The sequence below is a fragment of the Phasianus colchicus genome, chromosome 1 (genome assembly GCF_987193195.1).
Source record: "Phasianus colchicus chromosome 1, bPhaCol1.hap1.1, whole genome shotgun sequence".
NCBI lineage: Eukaryota > Metazoa > Chordata > Aves > Galliformes > Phasianidae > Phasianus > Phasianus colchicus.
The window spans coordinates 11,337,117-11,355,596 of record NC_143436.1 but is presented as its reverse complement, the minus strand read 5'-3'; the positions used below and the strand labels follow the sequence as shown (position 1 = coordinate 11,355,596).

Here is an 18,480-nt window from a genome sequence, read left to right as displayed (position 1 = left end):
ATCCTTCTAGATTAGTTTGCAAATAACTACTTTCAGTATTCTGGAAAAATAAAGCAAAACAAAAATACCTGTGTATAAGTATATATATTTTATGTATACCAAGTTGATTTTACTAGGAACTATCTGATCAAATTTTATCAGATAAAAATTAGATATTTTAATACCTAAATGCTTTACTTATATAGACCTTAGTCCTTCAAGCTATTTTCATGAAAAGATGATTCTTTTCAGAAAAAATTCCCTCTATATCCAAGGGAAGATTCTTGTAATGTGCTGTATTGTGGTTAAATATTCTTAGAATCTGACCTTTCTACTGTGGAATTCAAAAAAACCCATCTTCACTCTATTCATAAGAAATGTTCCATGTATGTACTCAGAGTATATGGATTAGGAATGTTACACTTTCTATTTATTTTTTGTTTGTTTATTTGTTTATTTCCAAATTGATCTGTTTCTGCAGTGCCAAAAATTCTGCAATGGGTAAATGCCATTGGCAGTTCTCATGCACTTTGCCTATATTAATCAAGGCCTAACGTGTTCCTCAAAACCTTTACAATAGATTTTTTTGTTGTTCTTCAAGAATGTAAGAAAAAAATTAACCTCTTTTTGACCTTTTTTTTTCAGCTAAAATGAAGTTGTGGTACTGGCTGCTGGAAAAACAAACAGAAGCTGAATACATTCATTATGAGGCAACAACCCCAGAAGCCCTTAATTTACATACCATAGTTACTGAGTTACTTCTCAGAGGATAATAGTTCTCCATCTTATTTAACTCTTCAAGTATGTTTGTGTGGGTGTTCTCCGTAAATGTTCATTTTTTAGCAAATAAAGAAGTGTTTTTTCATGCTTATTAGAAGATAGATTCTCCATGAGTGATCTCAAAATCAAAAGTTTTTTTTTTTTAATTCACAAATCCTTCATTCCTTTACGCAAATTACAAAGATTAATTACCATCGAAGGAAACTAGTAAGTAAAATTTATTTTCACTCTTATTGTTGGAAAAGCTTGAAAATATCAAGTCTTAAATATTAATCTACTAAGTTAATCTCCAATCTACTGCTTTTTATACCATTATTATGATTATGATTATTGTTGTTGTTCTATCTGAGCTAAGGTGGGAAAATATGTGATTTTGATAATATAGTAATGCTCACTCTGAAATATATACAGTATGTATATGTATGTATACATAATACAGGCCCCCTCAACTATTTTGTAAGTCATTGAAAACTAAAGAAGTATTTGAGTAAAAAACAACATAGCATACTTGTCTGATTAATTTTGTTTTCATTATCTGGCATGAACCATAAAATGGAGGGGGTCTGTTTGTTTTGTTTTGTTTTTGTTTTTTTTTTCTAAGTTTTCTTGTTTTTTCTTCTAACATTTTAAATCCCACTCAGGAAAAAAAAAAAAATCTATAAAATTTTTATTTTCAGTAATTTTTCTTACTATCAGAATAAAATATTTTTCAATTATTTTAAATCAAGACATTTTTACTTACAAATCTAAAATAATCAAAAAATGAAATCAAACATGCATGCAAACAAACAAATGTATTACATAATATTGATATTTTAATTCATGAATAAGAACATTAATATCCCAGGCTGGTATACATTCTGCATTTTGAAAATTTATTTTCAATATATTTAGAGAAACATCAGTTAACTTGGACTTTGACTCTGAATTATATATTATGGAATGATTTCAAAAATTCAAAATACACGGATGTTGGTCCTTTTAATTCCAGAGATTGAAGCCTTCCAAAACATGCTTGTCAAGGGTAAATTCTCTAGGATTTCATATCAAAGTGGAGAACTTCTACCTATGGTGCTGTTAAAGATTATAAGAAAAAACCTAAATTCATCAGTTTCCCTGCAGTCTTTTAGACATGAGAGCATATTAATAGCAACTTGGAGAAGACACAAAAAACAAAAAAGAACTTACAATTGATGGCTGTAGAGCTCTGATTTTTCCTGGTTTAAGGTTTGTAACCCCAGTGACAGCTTGCCAAGACATCAGAAAAGATGTTATCAGAGGAAGAATCTCAAGAATAAGCTTTGGGTACTTCATTTGAATCAAAGTCTCCTTGTTTGGGATATGAGCTTTGCAATGCAGCTTCTGGAAAATAGTCAACTAATCAAAAGAGACATTTGGCTGCAGAATCATGATATGGACTCTCAGAGGAAGACAAGAGCAACAGATTTCTTGGTTGCATTCATTTCTTTATATACTAAAGAGAAACTTCTTTTTAGCACAGTTTTGTCCCTTAAATCATCAGTCACTGGTATTGCCCAGTATACTGAAATGTCATTGGTAATAACATGACTCCTCTGCACTGGCTATGTCAATGAAGCATATGCACGTTTTCTCTATTCTATTTTTCTATCTATTTTGATGAAGCATTTGATCCTCACTATTCACAGAGTGTATTACTTTTTTTTTCTTTTTTCTTTTTTTTTTTTTCTTTTTTTTTTTTCTAATAGGTGAAATCTGAGTGTAGATTATTAGCCTTCAATTACATATTCAACAGAAGTGAAATTACAATTCTAAAGCTCTCCGGTTGTTTACATGCATCAACTTTGCTCTTCTTTCTCAAAACTGTGTTCCCATTCTTCATGTCCAGAATTATCAATTGATAAAAGAATAAGTTTTTACTTAGGAACAGTTCTGCTAAGCAAGAGGTGTGATGATCTATTTCAATGTTTTTGATCAGATTCCTAAATAAAATTCTCATTGTAAAAAAGTCAAATTCATATTAACAAACATAAAGCAACAATATAATAATATAAATAATAATAATAATATTAATAATAATAATAATAATAATAAAAAAATAAATGATAATAATAAATAATATGATAGTAGAACAGAAAATAATATGGAAAACTATCTATTTTTTTTCCTGCTGAGTACCAGTTGTTGTCTACCCTAAACTGAAACACATTATTTTTTATTTTGTATTATTTTTGGAAGTTATTTTGAAGTCTTTCTTAAAATATCAATGTACAGCATTATATATTCACCTCTTCACCATCAGTAACATTGTTTTTTAATTTAAGAAGCCTCACATTGAGTTGAAGTACAAGTCTGTGTAGACTAGAATTTTATGTGACAGTAATCCATGAAGGATGTCTAGGGAAAAGTATAAAAGCAGAACAAGTTTGCAGTGATGCTTCCTTCAGCTATTTTCTAGCCTACATACATTTCTGGCCATCTGATTTTTCGTGCTCCAAAAAAAGATCTTTGCACTCCTTTATGACTTTCTTTTCTTTTTATGCTGCTTATCATAGTTTCAGTGTAAGTACTACTCAGCCAAATAAAAAATAAGAGCTAAATTACGTGGACAAAGAATTTTTGATTATTCAGTTTTGTGAGTTGCATTTGAAGCCTGACCCAAAAAAAAAAAAAAATCACATAAAAAACCTGGTAAATGATAGCCCTTTCATGCTCTATGAAATGGTAAGTGCTTCCTACTACAATTTGTTAACATTCCTTAAGAGATAATTAAACAAGCAAGTAAACAAATAAATCCCTGCCATTTACTTGATTTTTGTGCAAACACTTGAACAACTTATGAATAAGAAAACGGAACCATCTCTTCTGAAAATGCATAAATTTCCATGCCACCTATCTGATTAACTATTTTTACCATTCCTATGTGTTCTTTTAGTTATTCCTAATAAATCAAACAATGTGATTTCAGTCCACATATTAAAGCTCAATGATACCAAATTGTCTTTATTTATGCCTGAGATTATTTTATGCACGTGTCCTTCAGTTATGAAAGCACTTTAAATAAATCACGGGGGATGTGATTGAGCATCCACAGAAATTAGAGGGCTGTGTCACTCAGCTTGAAATGAACAACATTTAAACTACTTTTCTTACAGTTTGTCTAGGGAAAAAAAAAAAAAAAAAGAATAAATGACATTTATTTTCCAAACGTAAAATAGCAAACACACTATATACTATCAACCTGTACTATATCAGCGATGTCTCTTACAGTACCATTGAAAAGTCTGGTATGCTGGTACATGCTGACGTGATATCTGGAAATTATTTCCAATTTTTAATAAAAGGTATATTTGACCAATATTTTGTACGCTGTATATCACATTTTAAAAAACACTGAGCTCTGGTAAACCACTTACATGATTCATTGCTGGTAACTGACTGTGTATATGGAATATATCTCCCTCCCTCCCTCGCTTCTTTCCTTCCTTCCTTCCTTCCTTCCTTCCTTCCTTCCTTCCTTCCTTCCTTCCTTCCTTCCTTCCTTCCTTCCTTCCTTCCTTCCTTCCTTCCTTCCTTCCTTCCTTCTTTTACTTTTTTATATCTTTCTCACATCCTTTGCCATTTTTCTCTTTCCCTCCCTTTTTCTCCGTTTCTCTCTCTCATTCTTTCTCTACCTGTATTACTTTCACCTTTTGATCTTTTATTTCTGTGCCTTTCTCTTTTCTTTTGTTTTTATTTCTTTCTCTGTCTATCACTTTCTTCCTCTCTTCTGGGAGTTTTTTTAAAAACACAATCACAGGATTCTTCTTGTAATGTAAATTTAAACATACAGTTATACAAGCTAAGTTTTATAAATTATTTTTATGTAAAACAAGCACTAGAAGAAGCACTAGAAGAAAATTTTACACGAATCTCTTGGCAAAAATTAGTAACTATAATTTCAGCCATTTTAGGAGGCATCCCAGCTATGTTAACTAACATCCTCTTAATTGTCTTGTTTTCTCAACTTTGCAGACACTCAAGTGATTGCTGAAATATGAAGTTACAACAGAACCGGAGAAAATATTTCCTCAAAGTTCAATAGATTCTGAAAGAAAGTTTTTCAAGAGGTAAGGAAATAATAACACCTTGAAATGTTCTACCACTTACATCAGTGTAGCCATATGCAGGGTTGCTACCTACTAAATCAGACTGCCCAGGATCCCACCCAGTCTGGCCTTGAATGCCTCCATGGATGGGGCAACGACAACTTCTCTAGGCAACCTGCTCCAGAACTTCAGCACCCTCTGAGGAAAAAGTTTCTTCCTAAAATCTTAATCTATATCTCCCCTCTTTTAATTTAAGGCCTTTCCCTCTTTTTCTGTCACTACAGACCCCTCCTGCTCGTAAGCTCCTTTCAGGTACTGGAAGGCTGCAATGAGGTATTCCTGGACGCTTTTCCAAGCTGAAAAAACCCAACTTCTTGAATTTTCCTTCATAGGAGAGATGCTTCAGCCTTTTGATTGTCTTTGTAGCCCTCCTGTGGACCCACTCCAACAGCTCTACATCCTTTCTGTACTGGGGGCCCCAGGCTTTGATGCAGCATTTTGTAGCTGAGAATTTGTTCTACCAAACTGAATCATTGTACTTTTTGTATGTGTTGCAGTTTCCATGGAAAGAAATAGGAGGCATTAATTTAAGAGCAATTTATGTATTTCTAGAGCTAGAAATAGGAATGCCATGACATTCCTGCATTTTTTTTCAGATAATTTTCTGAGATTAAATTAAAATTATTAGGCACAGCACCTCCCTAGTACAGATCTATCTCTTCAGAAGCTGAAGACTGTACCTCAGAATTGTCCTATTCTGTTATATGAATGTCACAGCATGATTAGAAGTAGCTAAGAGAATATTTGTAATTTAGATATCATGCAAAATTTTTCTAAGTAGCACAGGCAGCCAAATCTGGGTTATTGATTCCTTTTATGGGACTAGTTTCCTAAATCTAAAAAATTACAGTCTGAATGCATTAAATTTTCAGAACTGTCAACGGTTTACAGGCTGATTCGGCCTGGTTCTGTGACTAGCAAGGAGGAGGGAACCATGGATCCACACCTCCAGAAAAGGGAAACAGGGGACCCCAAAATAATTGAAAACAGTGGCAACAATCTGAAGTGAAACAAACTGATTTACTAAATATAGTATCAGCAAAATATAATGAGAGAAAGAGAGTGTGTCTGAAAGGTGGATAAGCCTCACCACAACTCTGAGGTGAGAGGTGCATTCCAGTTGAGCCAATGAAGAAAAGCAGATGGAGAAGAGCAGATGCAGGAACGCAGGCGAAGAAGAGCAGGTGAAGAAGAGAATATCAGGTGACCTTGCCAGGAGTTATATCTCCTCGCTGACCACAAAGTCCCCTGGGGAATGTAGTTCTTCTTCACCTCTGGATAGGCACTTGGAACTTGAGCATCAACAGTCAAACCCCCAGTGCATTACATGATGTTATGATGTGGAATGCTGATAACCAAAAATCATAAAACCATGACAAGAACATCAGTAAAGAAATTATCTCTTGGAAACATGTGTAGTATACATATATATTGCATCAATCTACTAACACGAGTCACAACATTAATTAAAAAATGACTGGGAATTTGCAGGTCATGTATTTTAAAATCAGAATGACAACAAAAAGTGAAACTGAAGAAAAAGTACATTCCAGAAGTCTCTTTATTCTATTTTTAAAGAGCTCTGAAATTATATTACAATCTGAACTTTTTGACAGATATCAGAATTTAAAATGACATTTTTCAGTTTGAAGAATTTTCTAGATATTTTAACTGAAAGTCAGAGTTAATGTGTAACAGAAAAAAAAAAGTAGAGTGAATCATTTTGATTATTGCAATTCAATACATTTTTAATGTTAGTTCCTCAAAATATCAGATTTTGACACTTCATTAAAGACAGGAAAAAACCAGAAGTGTAAAACCAAACCAAAACAGAAACAAAACAAAACAAAACAAAAAACAAGCTTATGATAAGAGAAGATTATTTCCTGTGTAGTTATGATTCTGATTATGAAGTCATGAGCCAAAAGCTCGAGAGATCAATGATACCAGTGTAATGGTCGTGAAGACAATGCACTCAAGTTATAAATTAATACACAATTAAACTTTACCTAATTTTAATGTATTTATTATCATGGTGATGTTCTGTGATTTGCTTTGTTAGTGTAGGAATACATATGGGAACATGTGAACATGACATGCAAATCTGGATATGTGTTGTGTCCATGAATAAATTTCTTAATTTCATACACTTGAGTTACTGGTTGGAACCACCCTTACCTATAATGTCCAGGCGTGTTGTAAGCCTTTACTCATTCATTAAAAGGATTAAATCTGCTCTGATAGCATTTCTTGAGTCTTCAATTTTAAAAAATTATTTGTTCATGGGCTTATAACCCATAAAAGGAAAGTGTATTTCTTCTTTACATTGCATAGTATCGTTTAATAGACTTAAATAATGACCAAGTAAACAGGGAACTTCTCTGACAATATTTTACTTGCCCTAGTATTATAATAGGCAACCATCATCATTTTTTTCTTAATTTACTGATCTTATTGATAGTAGTCAAGAATGTACAAGAAATACAGTATTTTCTACAGTCTTGGAATCAGAATTTCATATGGAATATTTTATTTGGTTTATTTTATTAAAATTAAAGAATTTTTCTCCTTCACTATTCTACCACCTGTAGTTTTGGCATTTGGCTGTTTGTTTTTGTATTTTTGTTCTGTTTCCTGAAAGAGAAGGACACTAGTAGAAGGAAAAAAAAAAAAAAGAAAAAAGAGGAAAAATGGAATTGAAAATAAACAAACAACTCAGCTTAACCACCCTCATTAGATCCACAGACTTAAACATTCAGATATATGACTGCATATGAAAATCAGATGGGCATGAGGAAGTGATTTCATTTGCAGTTTTGATCCATATGGCAAACATCTGCTGTTCAGATGAGCAAATTTCAGAGAAGCAAATTGGTTAAATCCAAACAGAGAATCCTGCTGTCAAAGGTAAATACATCATTGCACCTTACATCTTTCATTTACTATTGTCACCACTGAAAATGCATAGTTTCTAAAGACATGTCATTCTTTCCTTGAGAGTAAATTAAAAGACAGGAGATAACAAATGCACAAAATATAAGATCTAAATAGTCATCATTGCTGAAACATGCAGTAAATGGGAACATGAGTCCTATTATCCTTAGCAATTTACCACAGACATTTACAAGAATGTGTGATTACCCAATGCTTGCATAGGAAGCCATTCCAGATAAATAATATTTTTGTTTTGTGGCAGAATAGTTCAGTTTGAAGAGATCTTCAAATGTCATTGAATCCAGCAGTCTGACCATTTTAGGGCTCACAGAAAATTAAAGCATATTGTTAAGAATATTCTCCAAATGTCTCTTTGATCACTAACAGACACTGCGCATCAATCACTTCACTAGGAAGCCAGTTCCAGCTTTTGACCACCCTCACTGTACAGAAATTTTTCCTAATATCCTGTCTGCACATCCACTGGTGCAGTTTTGCACCATTCCCACGTGCCCTATTGCAGTTTACCAAGGAGAAGAAACTGCCACTTTCTTCTCCGTTTCCCCTCCTCAGGGAGTTGCAGAAAGCAATGAGGTCACCTCTCAGCTTCCTTTCTTCCAGCCTGGACAACTCATGTGTCCTCACCCTCTCCTCATAGGACATGCCTTTCAGCCCTGTTACTAGCATTTTTATCCTTCTCTCGAATGCTCTCAATTATCTTAACATCCTTTTTATATTGTGAAGCATACAGTATTCAATGTGAGACTACACTAGTGCTAAATATAGTGAGAGAATCACCTCTTTCGACTGTCTGGCTGTTCTGTGTTGAATGCACCCCAAAATGCAGTTTGCCATCCTGACTGTCAGGGCACACTACTGTCTCAGTGCTAATCCAGCTGTCACCAACACTCCAATGTTTCTTCCTGTTAGCTGCTCTCAGGCACTCATCTCTCAGTCTGTGCTTGTGTTCCTCCATCCCAGATGCAGTTCTTTTCATCATCTGTTGAAATTCATGCATTGCTGATTGCCCAGAGCTCAACTGTCTAGATTCCACTGCAAGGCCTCTCCTACATCCAGATCATTGAGAAAAACTGAAGTTGCCACTGATACTCAGCTCTAACCTGTTTCTACCTATTAAAAATCCCACTTTTAATAAGTTGAAGTAGATGTGTGAAATGAAGCCTGTAATATTTCATTGAGCCTGCCTGCATCTTTTTCTTTTAGTAGAGGTCTAACTTCAGCAATGAAGTGCTTGAATATACTCTTCTGTCTTTCTGTCTCCAAACAGATTTCAATCTGAAGACTCTTTTTTTTTTTTAACTTTACATACAATTGCATTTTACGGAGGCCTAAATTTAAAAAGAAATATGAAACTACAAATACTTGTAATTTTTTTTTCTTATTATTACATGTCTTTTTCTAGTATCACTCTTTAAATTATATTTTTATTTCTTTTACCCCTTCATCTGTGTTACTCTATCCTTTATCTCTTCAATCAGCATCCTTAGATTTGATTACTCAAAGCAGAATTGCAATTCTTGAAGAAATCCAGAATGCCTACCTTTGAATTTCATTACTTGTTTTGTTTTCAGGAAATTATTCCATGTCTTCTGATACCCAGAGCTTTCCCTGATAATTGTTTTATTCAGAAAGGAAATAAGTCATACAAAACAGTGAAGTATTTATTATTTATTCAGTACTTTAATGTGAATGGATGTCCTATGGACACTTTGATATTTTCTTGTAATTTTTCTGCTTGTAGTTTATTCAGTGTAAATTCTGGAAGGCACCTATTTCAACAGTTTTCAGTCAATACTCTTAAATGAAAAGTAAGATTAGTCATCTACATTAAGGAAAGAGATGTTTAGTCTTCCTTAGAAATATTTTAGGTCTCCAAAAATTTTAGTTACTTCTTCTAACTACTCTTCTATATAGGAAGAAACTATGGCAAAGAGATTATGGGAATGAAAATTGTCACTTTCACAGAATCACAGAATGTTTGAATCACAGAATCACAGAATCACAGAATGGCCAGGGTTGGAAGGGATCTCAAGGATCATGAATCTCCAACCCCCTTGCTACATGCAGGGCCACCAACCTCCACATTTAATACTAGATCAGGCTGCCCAGGGCCCCATCCAATCTGGCCTTGAACGCCTCTAGAGACGGGGCATCCACAACCTCTCTGGGCAGCCTGTTCCAGTACCTCACCACTCTCTCTGTAAACCAACCAACATCCAACCTAAATCTTCTCTTCCTCAACCATTTGAGTTTGAAAGGGACCTCTGAAGAACATCTAGTCTAACTCTAATGCTCAGGCAGGGAGACCTAGAGCTTGTTGCCAAAGACAGTGCTCAAATGAGTTTTGAGTATCTCCAAGAATGGTTCCAATGCTTATACTACAAGAATGGAGTGAAACCACTTCCACATCTGATTTTCAGATGGAATCTTCCGTTTAAGTTTGTATCTACTTCTTGTTCTGTCAGCTGACACCACTGAAAAGAGCTTGTAATTCTGTGACTTTCTGACTTAAAGCAGATCAGGCATCATTATTTTTAGACTAACACTCCATTACAAGAAATTCTTCCAGAGATTTTCAGATAAAAAGGAAGATGTATCTGAAATCTGCTATGCCTTAGAGTAGCAGATTTCTCACGTAATTCAGTCTCAAATGCATGAAACCCACAGTAGTGAGCACTCATAAATCCAGCCCATCAGGGCACATGGACTTACATAAATTGAATTTATAAAGTTTTCCCTGTCCTAGTCCTCTTCTACCAAGTTGCAATCTTCTTTGCTTCATACTTTTTCCCAGGTCTTTATCTGGGATATAGTATTCCTGAAGGTTATTAAAGACTGAGATGAAGACAATGGGGCTCTGGAGTGTCTCCAAAGAACACCAGTGAAGCTGTTAAAGGGCCTCTAGTACAAGTCTTACAAGCAGCAGCTGAGAAAACTGGGATTTTTTAATCTGGGGAAGAGGAAGCTCAGGGGAGACCTTACCACTCTCTGCATCTACAAGAAAGGAGTTAGTAGAGTAGCTAGGCAGGGAATAGGGGGTGGGGGGATGTCCCCACCTCTTCTCCCAGGTAACTACTAATGGCCTTAAGCTGCACCAGGGGAGATTCAGGTTGGATACATGGGTGGATAGTGATAGAACAAGGAGAGATGGTTTTAAACTGAGACAAGGGAGATTTAGGTTAGATATTAGGAAGAAGTTTTTCACTCAGAGGGTGGTGACACACTGGAAAACGTTGCCCATGGAGATTGTGGATGCTCCATTCCTAGAAGTATTCAAGGCCAGGCTGGATGTGGCTCTGGTAGCCTGGTCCAGTGGTTGGTGACCCTGCACATAGCAGGGGGTTGAAACTAGATGATCATTATGGTCCTTTTCAACCCAGGCCGTTCTGTGATTCTATGATATTAGGACAAATTTCTTCTCTGAAAGAGTAAGACATTGGAATAGGCTGTCTATGGAAGTGGTGGAGTCAATGTCTCTGGTGATTTTCAATAAAAGGGTAGAAATGGCACTGAGGGAACATGGCTGTGATAGTTTGGCAGTTGGACTACATGATCTTAGTGGTCTTTTTCAAATTGAATGATTCAATGATTCTACAAAGAAATAAAGGCTTTCAGTACCTTATCCTTGTTCATGTCCTCTGTCACCAAGTTCCCACTTAATACAACAATGTACCCATTTTTTTTTGTTGTTTTCCTTTTCTTACTTATGAACTTAAGAAGCCCTTCTGGTTATCATTCACATTCCTCGCCATATTCAATTCCATTTGTAATTGCACATCTACATGCTCAGATAATGGATCTATATTCCTCACAGGCCTGTCTTGGCTTCCCCTTTCCATATGTTTCCTTTTTGTGTTTGAGTTTTGCCAGGAGCTCCTTGTTCATCTGTGCAAGCCTCTTGGCATTTTTGCCTGATTTCCTCCTTGCTGGTATAGACTTCTCTTCAGCTTGGAATAGCTGACCCTGAAATCAGCGTTTCTAGGCCATTCTTCCCTCCAGGGGCTATCCCACCTACCAAGCAAATCCTTGAAGGTGCCAAAATCTTTTGTCTTTTCAATTTCTCAGCAACACCTCTGGAGGAGGTTCCATGATTCACAATTTCAGACCTGATATTTATGCAAATGAGCAGGATTTCAATCCAGATTTAGTCCAGTAAATCTTTTATGTCCGTTAATCCTACACAACTGTCTTGGACACTGCACAGCATCTAGAATTACAGTAGCTACCTATGTGAACACAATATTTTGCAACAGAGTCAGTAGAGTTTTAAAAAACTGGTCAGCTAACTGAATCTAATATTTGCATTTGAGTATGTGAATGCAGATGTCTAATGATGGTAACAGGATCTTACAAATCTCATACATAGCTTTCTGCCTCACAGATGCCTAACCAGGTATCCAAATCTTGGCTTGAGTTTCTCTGCAAATATAGAAGATGATAGCAAAAGTTAGTTTTGCTGCATGTTACACAATAAACACTTTACAATGTTTTTAAAATCATTAATAATTAATCTAAAAAGTTTTCTACTTTTCAAATAAATATTGTGTAAATTGTTTAGAAACAAACAAAAAAAAACAAACACATTGTTCTTGATATATTTGTAAATGAAATGGAGGGAAAACTCCCCGTGAAAGGATGACTCACAGGCAATTCATAAAATTAAACGGTATCCAAATAATGAAACATTCACTTCCTTCAGTTAAATTAACATTCTTTCCATGAGAGGTATAAATCATCTTTCATTCTTCCCTCAGCTCCTGCTTTCCAGACAGTAATACTCAGAAAGTTAAATCATATAAGAGCTACTAAACCATTCAGTCCCACTGTCTATATGAACTACCAAGATCAAAGATTTTGACCAACATTGAATTCTCACCCATTTATCAATCATGACACAACCTGTAACACTGCTATAACTGCTCACCATAACCTCTTAATACTGTAAAGAGAATGGAGAGGAAATATGAAGAAGAAATGAGATATAAATGTCATTTACCAGCAGTGGAGCAGAAAAGCTGTGCCAGCTCATTGTAGGACACTACACATCCTAAGGGTAGATAAAGTACTTCTTTCTCAATTGAAGAGAAATGTAAAACTGAAATGCTAAATACAACCCTTACATTTACATTATGATCATCAGGTCTAATTAACATCAAAGCTACTCAGATGCACATTGTCCTACAGCTATACTTGTAAGAAAGTCAGGTTTCAGTTTTGAAGGGACATGACTTTTTCATTGTAAAGCCTTTGCATACTTCTAAATAATTCTTCTTTTCAGAGATTCCAGCTTGAGGTCAACAATTCCAAATCACTTTTTATTTAGCCAGCATACACATATTTAATTCATGTTGTCTTCTTTAGTTTTTTTAATCCTTTTAGGCATTTAAATTCTTTTGCTATCATTGTTTTACTACTGGCAAGAATAGCAGGTAGAATGTAAGATTATTTTCATTTCCATTCATACTGCTTAATACTGCAGGTAGATTAAAAGAATCATGAGTTTTTCTAAGATTTATGATGGTAAAATGCTAAACGTTTACCTGTTATTGGTTCTTCTTCTCCCTTCTTCCCTATTTTCCATCTTCAGATAACTGTAAGTTTTTTTTGTTTTTTTTTTTTGTTTTTTTTTTTTTGTTTTGTTTTTTGTTTTTTGTTTTGTTTTTGTTTTTTAATATCTAAAGCCCAATAAGCATGACAAAGTAAAAAGCATCATCCTCTTCTGGGAAATGACCTTAACTGTGAAGAGGATTCCTTTGGAGCAGACTAGGACAACAAACTTCAATGAAGAGAAAATGTGGTAGAAGGAGAACCAATAATGAGTCTTGTGGCCTCATCACTGTATGAGCTTATAGAATGACTATATTATTGCAGTTCTTAGGAATTCAAATCTGAAAGTCTTTCAGTACAGGAATGATGAAAAAGTTAGGGCTTATCAGCCCTGCCTTCAGTCTAAAAGACATAAAAATGGGTATTGCACAAATACCTAGTCAGCAATGGAGATATGAGAATTTTCAGATTCCAGTTTAGATGTTAGGGAGTTTGAACTGATGTTTACAGTGGCTTTTCCCTTCCATTGATTCTAAAGGAGCATAGGAGAAACAGGCTTCTAATTGCTTTAAGTATTTAGCACAGATGAAACTCTGCCAGGTCTCTGAGTGCACTCATAGATCCTAGTGTCCTGCCCAAACCCAAGGCTTTCGACACACTGCTGCTGGTTCAGAACCTCTAACCAGCCCCAGTGCCATCAGTCCCTGCTCCAGCAGGGCTGCAGAAAGCCATTCCCAGCCATATCACCACTTTTCCTGCCTGACCATGGTCCCCACTCTGGCTGATGTCCAGCTGGGTCTTGGCCCATGTCTGTCTCCACAGCCCTTCCTGGGCATCCTGGTCTGTATCTCTGACCCTGTTTCCTGTCATGGGGCCTGAATGTGACCCCAACCCAGGGGGCAGCATCTTATTTCCATCCCCAGAGAGCTGCCCAGTGCCTGGGGCAGAGCTGGCCCCTGGCTGCACCCAGCCCGCTCTGCTCCTTGCAGTGGAGGATGAATCCTTATTGTGAAGCCCTTCTCAGTTGCCTCAGGGAGACCAGCTGCTCATAGCCCATGGCCCAAAGCCCATGATAGATTTTAGATTTCAGTTAAAATCTACTGCACATGTGGCACTTTTTTCCTATCTTTTTCTTCATTCCAGCTCTATTGAATGTTGGGGTTTGGTGCCATGTCATGTTGTCTTTAATTTCTACACTTCACTGAACAAAAGTCAGACTTCCAACTAGACTTTTACTCATTGTAATTTCCTTTGCAAAGGAAAATCTAAATTGATGTTTGAAATTGTCACTTTGTGCTTGTATTTTACTTTCTGTAATGATCAGTTTTTTCTCCATTCCAAATAGTCTCTCTGTTTAATTCTTTTTATTAGATGGTTGTTTATCCACTTAGGCCTCTAAAAGGTTTTCTTTGTTTTTTTCTCTCTGCATGAGATGAAAGTCTCAGATAATTTTTGTACATTTAACTTCGGTAAATTCCAGCCTAACGAAAAGAAATTCTTGAGCTCATTAGTCCAGTTAGCTTCATTAATTAATTTCCTTAATTCTCAAAGTTTGTCCTTTGGAAATGAAGAACAAAACAAATCCTTAGCTCCTGACCCATCCTGCTAAAGTCATTTAGAGAAGAACGAGCCTGGAATGGTAATACTTCCCCCTGTTTGCACAATGTATTCGTAAAGTGATTTATACTACTCCAGTCAAAATGCAAGCACTTCTGTTGATATTGAGTTTAATTGAGCACAGTAATGACTAAAGGCTCTTAAAGGTCACTGCATCCAGATGTTCAACTATTAGTCACCCATCACCCAACAAACTTTCTACAGTAAATAAAGATAAAATAAGGAAACACTGCAACCTTCAACAAAATTAGTGTGTGACTGGTAGGATTATATACTTCTGCTTTCTCATCAGCTATGTTAAATTCCACCAGAGAACAAAATCTTACTAAAAGTAAATTTTACCCTATAAGGAAGAACTAGCCTTTGCTTTATTCAGGCAAGTAGGCTTTACTTTCATGAGTAATTCAATCACAGATTGAAACTTACAGTCTTTATAACAATTCTGATATTTTAACCATTGCATCATCATAGTATTTCTTGTTGAACACTACAATGGGTGTGCAATTTTGCCTTTGAAATTTTAAGCAACTCACAGTGCTTTTCTTATCACAGTTTAGGATACACAGCTTAGCAACTAACATAAAAAAAAGTATTTTCTTCTTCAATTTCAAAATCTAATCATATTGGAATCAAGGTTAGTGTTCATTAGTTCAGTTAGTTTTTTGATCTTTTAAAATCAATTTTTGCAGAAATAATATCAGGAACTTAATTGTTATAAACTGACTACCTCTGATCGTATTTCATATTCTTGCATTTTATTTAGAAGTTAATCTAGAATAACTTTTCAAGTTTTTTTTTTTTTTTTCTCTTGTCTCCTGAAATACATGGATTGCTCCAAAAGTAATGCCTTCTATTTGTTTCCATGGAAATTGCAACCAACACAAAGACCATAATAACCCTATTTGATAGACCAAATTTTCAGATACAAAACACTATTTTCAACTTAAGCACTACCATCAACTATGGATTTTTGCAGTGATGAAGAAGAGTCTGCATGCCATGCCCATAAATATCTGCATAGCCATCTGGAACATGGCTTGTCTTTCACATTACTGTCCCTACAGCTGAAATGCACCACCCACCACCTCACTGTGCTCACATCCACTGTTTGGTCTCCATAAAGGTTGAGCTAGTGTTAATGGAAGTCATTGGGTGCAATCTTTTCCTCATGGAGGAATTCAGTGGCACATCTTTGCTTTTTATGCACTTGCATGTGTGGCACTGCAACAAAATATAATGAAATATTGGCAGGAAGGATAAATGTCTACTACCATACTACCAGCATACCTCTCTAACATAATGGATCAAGATATTAATATAGGAAGCATTACTTTTGGAACAGCCCTTGTATGTGCAAAAGCATTTCAAATTTCTGTAAGAGTGCTATATCTCAGCTTCTTATATTGTACAATTACTCAGTTCAAAAAATACAAAAAAAATTCTCACCACTTAGAAACTGGTCCAGGATTTAGTTGTAGTAACTGATAAATTCAAAAATTGCATTGAAATAATTTTAATTTTAGGAAAACTTAAAATCAAAAAATTTATAATGTCAGTGACGTTTTGCCCTCAGCTTTCTCTTGTAGATGTAAATTGGTGATACTTATTCATTCAGAGAGATGACAAGAAGGTGACTAGAAATCAAAGCTACCACTAATCAACCACTCATCATTAAATTGTGTGTGAATTATTTTCATAAGTAATTGGAATTAACATAGGCAACATTAGATACTTTTGTTTATCATGTTTATGTTTATCATGTTCTAACATTATGGAAATGCTATAAGAAATCTTCAATTTTAATTAGATATTTACCATGGAAAATTCTGACACTGCAGAAGGAAACCAATGTTATCAAATTTTCTTTTTAATCCATCTTTACAATGTTTCATCCAAAAGACTGTGATCCTTATTTATCAGCACTCTGCTTCCCCAGTGAGATAAACAGCATTCTTTAGAAGATATATTGTCAGATTTACAGTAGAATTCATTTGCTGGAGTGATAAATCTAGAGCTAAGCCTGAATGCAGTTTCATTTAATCCAAGTACATTGTCACAATTTATGTAATGGGCTGCTCTAAAGGTTAACAAGAAAACATCCTATCTCTTTTTTTAAATGTCATCCAAATATTTTATAGATTTCTCTCCATCTCCTGTTGTAGACCCTTCAGTTGAATTAGCACAGCTGTCTGAGAGATCAGATTTAAGGCCTTTCAATTTTCCCTTGATATCAGAATGATGCCTCAGGAGTACTGCTAGGCAAAAGGTAAAGTAGACTAGTGTAGCATATTTTCTAAACACATTGCATAGAAAGAAGTGACAAGAGGTAGGTAAGAATTCTTTCTATATATTAGGAGGCTTTTAAAATCCTGGAAACAAGCCTAAAGTGTCCAAAAGCAAATGCAGATAAAATGCAGTGAACCACCTTTATTAATATTGAATGGCAATAAGCTTGCTTTGCAAAAGAGCATTTTGAAACTGGATGAAAACATGACCTCTAGCCATATGGCAAGGAAAAAGTATTCCATGCTTGATACTTTTTTCTTTGCTAGTCAATTTTCTAAAATTAGTCTGTAGATTACAATGGAGTACATTGCTGTGCTTTGGGGTAGATGATTAGAGGTTGTCAGTTTTCTGTATCTCCACAAATGAAGCCATTCAGTCACAGAAAACTTAGAGTCATAGAATCATAGAATCACCAAGAATGGAAAAAAAATTCAAGATCATCCATTTCAACCAATAGTTCTCACAAAGCCATGTCCCTCAACACAACGTACGACAGTCTTCCACCACTCTTCCTCAAGCCTGTAACACTGCTTGGGGTTGCTGTGGCCAAAGTGCACTTGGTTTTGTTGAACCTCATCCCATTGGCTTCAGCCCAGCAATCCAGCCTGTCCAACTCCTTCTGTAGGCCCTTCCTACCCCCAGGCAGATCGACACTTCCTGCCAACTTGGTGTCATCTGCAAACTTACTGAGGGTGTAGTCAATCCCCTCATCCAGGTCATCAATAAAGATATTGAAGAGAACAGGCCAAAGTACCAACCCATGGGGAACACAACTCATAACTGGTCACCAGCTGGATTTAACTCCATTTACCATCACTTTCTGGGCCTGACCCTCCGACAGTTCTTTACCCAGCAAAGAGTGTATTTGTCCATGCCAAAGCTGCCAGCCTCTCCAGGAGAATACCATGGGAGATGGTTTCGAAAGCTTTGCTGAATGCAGGGTAGACCACATCAACATCCCTTCCCTTATCCACCACATGAATCTCTAGATTATAGAAGATCAGGTTGGTCAAGCAGGACCTGCCCTTCATGAACGCAAACTTCACCAACATACATGAAAACAACAAATTACTGAAATGAAGAAGCAAAAAAAAATATTATTTTCCATTCTTCCCATAAAGGACAGTTGTACTCTAAGTAGGCTTCTTAGCTCAGCAGACAAATGATCTGATTAGGAAGTATGTCCTCT

The 18,480-nt window shown here is 35.5% G+C and overlaps 1 long non-coding RNA gene across 1 annotated transcript in view; it reads left to right on the top strand.

Moving 5' to 3' along the window:
* Positions 1–18,480, top strand: part of LOC149919394 (uncharacterized) — a 52,259-nt gene that overhangs the window by 5,951 nt on the left and 27,828 nt on the right. Inside the window, exons 2-3 of the long non-coding RNA XR_016464166.1 lie at positions 625–966; positions 4,753–4,847. This is a non-coding gene — a long non-coding RNA (uncharacterized LOC149919394). The remainder of the gene's footprint in view (positions 1–624; positions 967–4,752; positions 4,848–18,480) is intronic.